The sequence below is a fragment of the Acomys minous genome, assembly GCF_964271855.1.
Source record: "Acomys minous genome assembly, chromosome: 7".
Lineage (NCBI taxonomy): Eukaryota > Metazoa > Chordata > Mammalia > Rodentia > Muridae > Acomys > Acomys minous.
Window position 1 is genome coordinate 109,108,862 of NC_140488.1, and position 7,400 is coordinate 109,116,261.

The window sequence follows — 7,400 nt, forward strand, 5'->3', positions numbered from 1 at the left end:
TGGGGTGGGGGACTTCTGTGAGGGGTTGGTTGGTCCTGAGGGCCTTAGCAATACCAGAGTCCAGAGGGCCCGTGGAAGGTGTGGAAGGCTTCCATACCAAGCCTGGAGGGAACAGTCGGGTCGAGAGGTCAAGAAGCCCCCCTTCCTCTCCCCCGCCCGGATAGGCTCAGTGGGTGGGCGGGTGGTTGCATGCCTTGGCGGGCTGTGCTTAGCTGCACTGTGGCGCCGCCACCTGGTGGAGCCTGGCACTGAGCCTGTGGGTAGGGGCGGCTTGAGACCGCCTCCCCACGAGGTCTCTTCACCTGCTGGGGGCGGGGAGAAAGAAAGGCGGGCGCCCAGCGAGAGGGTGAGTCACTCCTCTCTCTCTCTTGGATTAGGCGCCGGACTTCTCTCCCTTCTCTCGGTCTGCGCAGCGGCTGGCTCCAGTTCCTCGATTCCTCGGCTACTCTCCTGGGCAGCGCGACTCCCTCCTGAGGCTGGACCAGACGTCTTTTCTTATAGGTGAGGACCAGGTAAGTTCTCGCCGTTTGATACCCCGTGTTAGGTTGCTGGCTGCGGGGTTGTCCAGTCTGTATCTCTGCCTGCTTTTGCTTCCTTCCTCTGATTCTTTTTATTGTAGACAGAAAGTTAGATTTTTAAAAACGCGTCAGAGAATATCAAATCCGTGCTTAGACCCCCAGCCAAACCAAACTCTGGAGGCATATTCTTAATTTCCCGGGTATCTTCAAATGCCTTGATGGCGGTGTTTATGGGACAAGGTATGTTTGGGTTGTTTCGTCTTTGCTTACTGGACCCCCCCCCTTATTGTTCCTGATTAATTTTTAGAGGTGAGGACAGGGGAGCTCAAGAGCTGGGCTGGGATCCTTTGCTGGGCGCTTTCTTCATTCAGCAAGGTGGCAGGGTGTTTTACTGTAGCCTGAGTTGGCATCTTGAAAGAACCCTTCTAGCCCAGAACACGCCAGAGCTGGAGGAGAACTGCATACCTGTAAAGAGACCTCGGGCAGAATCAAAATATTTTGGATGGATAAGCTGTGCTAATGCAACAAAAATGTTGACACAATTCATTGAAAGACTCCATGGAATATTCTAGAGAAAAAAAATGTAGGCTATTGCTGCTTTTGTATTTACTGTTTTCAGAGATGCTTCAAAGCCTATTATTTCCCTTGCAGGAAAATCAATGAGAAACTCTTCTGTTTCTTAGAAGGATTTACCAGTACAAAGCTACATGTTAGTTTTGTCCTCTAGCAGTGTATCAGGGAAGGGAGTGTCAAAACTCACTGCTTTTAGAAAAATCAATTTGGGGAAGGGGTGTTTCTCCCTTCATTACCATTAAGCAGACAAATGTTTCCATGACCATTAAATAGACTTTAATTATTGCCGTCGTTTTTGCATAGAAGTAACAGAGTGTGCTTAAATGCATGAATCTGAGGCTCATGTTGACAACTGACTGCTTGTCAGTATTATTCGGTTTGATGTGATGTATTAACAGGTGGTCTTAAATTACATCACAAAATTATTCTATTCTCGAAAATTTACCTGATGGTATGGTACCAAAATACTCCCACCTCCCACTATTGGCTTTTATCTTTGGGGAGACAAATATGGACGTGGGAATATTTTCTGATAATTTATTAACCCCTGATCATAGGTTGGTATTTTCTAAATTGTCCTGTGGATTACAATCTGTGGCCATATCAGCAAATCCCTCTTGCACCTCTTGGAAGAAAACTAGTCACACTTTAGATGGTCAGTCAGGGAGTCTTTGATGATCCTCTTTCAATGTACCCCTTTCCAGGAAGCCCTTAAATAAGTTGTATTTCTCACTTCCCCAATAACCTAGCTCTTCATACCTCTATCATGAGCCTTATTCACATTTTTTATCACTGGGATTTAGTAAAGAAGAGGAATGCTGGAAACACGAGTAAATGATTAGATTACTTTGTCTTTCCCATTTCTCAAATACTATATGGGCAAACTTTCTCCTCACCCCTAGAATAGAATAATATAATCTCTACAATTCAATGATATTCAAAGTACGGATCATCAGATTATACTGTTTCATAAATAAAAAAGAATATGAATATATGCAAAGGTATATTTCACACAGATACACATATTTATTTTAAAAGCAGTTTTAGAAATAGAGAACTCTTGACAGCAGGTGAACACAGCGGTAGAGCACCGTTAGGGTTCTGGGTTGATGCCTTAATTGTTACGATTTCAACAGCCTCAGATAGGCTATCCTTACACGTTTCAAGGACAAGAAACTAAGGGAAGAAAGGGATGAAGAAGTGTTTTCCATTTGTAACTTCTTATCTTCAGGGAAAAAAAAATACTTTCCCCTAAAGTTTCCTAACAAATATCCCTTTTATCTCATTGCCAAGCTGTGGGGCACAGAAAGTGCTCTTTAGTGGTAAAAATGGTTGGGGGAATCATCGAGACTTCTAGCTGCTATAATGGAAGGTTTTTGGGGAGGGATGTTGTTGATGGCTTTAGAGAGCTGACCAAAACGTCTGCTAAAATGTTAGGAAATATTTTGTCTGAAGTTGTTTTTGTGTCATTGATTGGCTCTACTAAAATAAAATATTACTCAAGGTAGCAAAATCATACTTAAAAAGGATTCCTCTTACTCCAAACTCTATCTTATTTTACTTATGTCTATGAAGCCTTCATATGTTGAACTTAATCCACATCTTGAGATTTTTTTTAAGAGGGTTGATAATCTGACTGTGATGTTTCTAAGTAAGGCCTTTAGGAAGCACATAGGATTGGATATGAACATCAGGATAGAGCTTGCATCATTGAGTGCTGGTGGCTTTGTAAGGAAGGGGCGGAGGAGACCAGAGATGCTTATGTGCATGTATCCTCTGTCAATTACTTGGTGAAACCCTGTACTATCCCGGGACTCTGTCTGTAAGGTCACCACCAGAGTTGGGTCTGTGAACATCATGGACTCTGAACTAAATGAAACATGTGTGCGCGCACACACACACACACACACACACACACACACACACACACACGGGGGGCAAAATGGACTAATATTTTAATATCAGAAACTATAGCTTATATACTCCCATTCACAAACAAATCTTACATAGCTTCCATTAATACTAAGTAGAAATCATACCCTCTAGTTCCTGGAACACAGCAAACTTTCAGTAATTAGTCCTTTAAGTAGAGTATTGGGTTTGAGAGATACAGGGATATGGAAAAAGTGCAAGAGATTTAGCAATTAAATGCTGCTTCCTACTGTGGCACCAGATCCCTAGTGTGAGGATTTTTAGAATATGTCTTTCATTTGGATCCTAGGGACCCTGAAGGCAATTTAACAGGAGGAACCATGAAAACCTAGCAAAAATGGGTGCTGACAACTTAGGTCAAGAGATTTTCTTGAAGGAAGGCCTTCTCTCGACCTGTACTGTGAACGATGTCCTACTGAAGGGAAGTGTGTGTGTGTGTATGTGTGTGTGTGTGTGTGTGTGTGTGCGCGCGTGCGCGCGTGTGCGCGTGTATCTGAAAAATAAAATAAAAGGCCAAATAACAAATGATGACGTATGAGAGGAACACTAGCATCATAAAATTCTTGACTTCCTCCGAGTAGGAGTCCTCAATGTCTAGAAAGTCCAATTTTGGAAACATAACAGCAGGAGATTGAATAAGAAAGGATCAAGATTTTAGATTCTAGAGCTCTGAGTCTTGGATGGTCCACCTGTTAAGCCTGGTGTAGATGTCAATTGTTTTCACTGTAACAATCACCAAGAGCTTTTTAAAAGCTCAGATTTACAGGCTAATCCTTAGATCACTAATATTGGGACCTTTGGGAATGGGAACCAAGTATTATTAGTGTTTTGCAACTCCTGTAATTGCTTGTCCATACTTGAGTTTGAAGACTTCTAATTTTCTGGAAGTGCCACACTAAATACCACAAAGGAAAGGAGATAAAGAAAATACATTTATTTTCTCCTAGTCCTGGAGATTAAAAGTCCAAGATCAAAGTATCAGTGGGGGTTTTCTCCGTGAGAGGCTAATCTCTGATTTGTATGCCGCCACCTTCTCGCTCTGCATATCTGTGGTGTGGAATCAACTTTCTAAGGACATAAATCACGGCAATAACTTAACCTCAATGCCCTCGTTTTCATGTGACCACATCGTTAAAGGATCTGTTTCCAGATACAGTCATAGTGTCAGGCCCTGGCTGTTAGAACTTGAAGAGACACCATTTTAACCTATGGTCTAATTGGTGTATAAACATGGCAGCTCTTTCACTTGAATGTGCATATAAGTCACCTTGTCTTTTTAATGTATATTTTATTTATTATAATTTATTCACATTACATCCCAATTGTTATCCTCTCGCTCTTATCTTCTCATTCCCACCCTCCCTCCCTCTTCTGCCTATTCCCCTCCCCTGGACCTCTGATGGGGGGGGGCATCCTATCCTAACTGTCTGATGACAGCCTATCAGGTCTCATCAGGATACCATGCATTCCTTCCTCTATGAGACTCACAAGGCCGAGTTGCCAAGGGGCAGTGGTAAATCATGGACACCAGAGTGCATGTCAGAGGTTCAGCAGCAGTCCCCCTTCCCTCCAAGCTGAAAACTGCTGATTGTCTTTTAAGTAGTGTGGTCTGTATAGATCAGTGACTATCACACTGTGGGAGCCACCAAGCTCAGCATGAAGAAATAGTTAGAAACAGATATTGGGGGTCTGATCTCAGAATTTGTGATTCCATTAGTTTGGGAGAGAGCCCAAGAATTTGTGTTTCTAATAAGTTCCCAGACGATGTCCATGTCACTGTCTAGGGATGATGTTTTGCAAGCCATAGATCACTCACGTTTTGACATTTTATGGTATTGGCGAGGTCAAGGTCATCACATATATCATAATTTGTGAAGTTTGTGATATTCACTAACTTAATACCCACAGTATTACTTTTTTTAAAAATCAAGATTACCCACTCCCCAATATAACAGAGGATTAGAAAAATGCTTCATTAGGGGCTTTTCACATGTTTTGTAGAAGTAGAGGTTGGTGAATATGTGTAGGCTCATTTTTCTTGGTAGTCATGTTCTTCAACAAGAGAGCTAACTTGCAGCTTGCTATTTTTACCAGCTTAAAGATGATTGTGTAAGACTTCTCCTATGCAATTTTAAGAGGATGAACCACTCTAGAGAACCTATGCCTCCCAAAGGGGCAATGGGAACTTCTCAAAAGACTGTATTTCAAGATAATTTCTTACTTAGTCACATCATTTCTACATGAGATTCACAGTGTACTGCATCAAACAGTATCTCTTCTCCAAAATAACTGATGAGAAAAACATGTGGCTTGTTTCTTGAGAGTTACATGCATAAAATTTATTTCTGTGGATGTTTCTAATCCCTTATAAAATACATATCTAACACTTTGATATTACCTACTCATGAATATAAATGTGGAATTTTTATACATTTTCATTATTGTTAATGTTGTGCACTATATGCATTCACTTATAACTCAATAAATCAGGCTTACATTTTTAAAAAGGCTTAATTTTATCCTTTGAAATTATCTGAGGGAGAGTGGGTATGGGTGTGCATGTGTGGCATGTACATGTGCACACAAGTACCAGAAAAGGCCATTGGATCCCCTGGACCTGGAGTTACAGGCTGCGGATGCTGGTAACTGAACTTGAGTCTTCTGCAAGAGCAGTATGCACTCTTAACCACCACCTATCTTAACCTCACAGCAAAGCTTTTTTATGCCCCATTTACTCTGGAACCAGATACAAAGAATGGCTTTTGCTCCACTATTGCCCTTGTACTTTTTCCAAGGTTGTGCCAGATATATAGGGGCCTCTATCAGAATAAATCTACTCATTTAACTCCCCCAAAGCAAGCAGTATCTTTTCCTCAGTCTGTAGATGCTTTTGAGTTTAGCTTCCCGGCTTTCCCACGTTTTGCCCTTGTTGTTTTTGTCATGAATTGGCAGTGTGTTCCCTGCACTGTCCAGGGGAAGAGGTTTTAGTCTAAGCATCTGACTCACTACATAAGACAGGCTCAGTTGTTAAGATGGATACAATAGACTGTCGGAGCCCAGTGGCATTCAACATTTGAACTGTGGCAATTCTGTTTCTCCTGATTTCATGCTCAGCAATCAGCCTTAAGATGCCACATGTTCATTGCCCACAGGGGGAGGATAACCTGGTCAGGCTGTCTCGTTTGCCTGATGGTTATATTTTTCATTGTAAATTACTAAGCCAACACTCTGGCTTCAAACACTTAGGAGTGTCATGGGCATGAGTCAGCAGCCAGCACCTTTAAGCCTGGTAAAATCAGGGACACTGATAAGATCTGTTATCTGACAGATGGCTCCACGCCAAGTCCTCATGATGCTGACTCACTAATGCGAATTTAAAGCAGCCAACATTTATTAAGCATTTTCTGCATGCTGAGCACCATGCAATTTTATTTATCTTATCTTATTTAGTCCCTCGTATTAACTCTGTGAGTTATGTGGTATTTTCATTTCATAATTTAAAGACAGGCAAATTTAAGATTCGCCCCAAGTCAAATGACTGTTGTGATAGAATTTTTAAAATTAAATTAAAAATTTAAAAATTATCATTAAAAATAATGCATTCCCTCATATATATGGAGTCTGGGTTGATCCTCTCACCCCAACTTACCCTCTGCTCTCCCCCATATACCTGTCCCTATCTATACTTGTACATTTCTGCTCCCAGTAGTTTCCCTTCTATACCTAGAAGGGAACTTTAGTTGCCCTCTGATATCCACCCTCGCATTCTCACTTAGGAACTGAAGAGAGTTTTTTTTTCTGCTAGTTGGAGTGTGAAGCTGTAACAGAATTTCCCAGTGAGAGAAACCCATGCTATGGGCTGCTTCTCAGAAGCCAAAGGGAAGAAGGGAGTGCGCAGGCTTGAGAGGAGAAGCCTTTTCCTTCTCCCTGCTTCTTTCTGCTGCCGCTGCTGGAGAATGTAGACATGAGAGCTGGTGCTGCCTTAGGCCGTCCGACAACCTGCTGGCTCGGACTAGCCTGGGCCTCATTGGCCCAGCCGAGTAAAGAAGAAACCTGGACCTGTGCTGGTACCAGGGAACTCTTGGGGCAGTCCCACTTCAGAGACCTTTGTCTGTTACCAGAACCAACTGGCATTCTCTGACAACACAAGCAAAATCAGAATGGTTATTTGGTAGGCCATAGATAGTGCCCACACACTATGTGCCAAAGGCCCAATATTGTAACTGTAACAAATATGGGTCTGAGTCCCATTTCTGCCATTTATTAGCTGTGTCTACTGCACACATTCTTACAGCTCAGCTTTTCAACTTTATTTAAAATTTCATATATATGTATATGTATATATATGTATGTATATATATATACACACACACACAC

General features: G+C 41.9%; 1 protein-coding gene across 5 annotated transcripts in view; it reads left to right on the top strand.

Annotated features, from left to right (window-relative positions):
* The first annotated feature begins 387 nt into the window (after positions 1-387).
* The window catches only part of SYTL5 (synaptotagmin like 5), a 253,795-nt gene continuing 246,782 nt past the window's right edge, over positions 388-7,400 (top strand). For 4 of the 5 annotated variants that reach the window (XM_084790778.1, XM_084790780.1, XM_084790775.1 and 1 more), the window contains exon 1: positions 388-512. The gene's annotated coding sequence lies outside the window, so the exon portion shown is untranslated. The remainder of the gene's footprint in view (positions 513-7,400) is intronic. The other variant, XM_084790777.1, reaches the window with a different exon arrangement.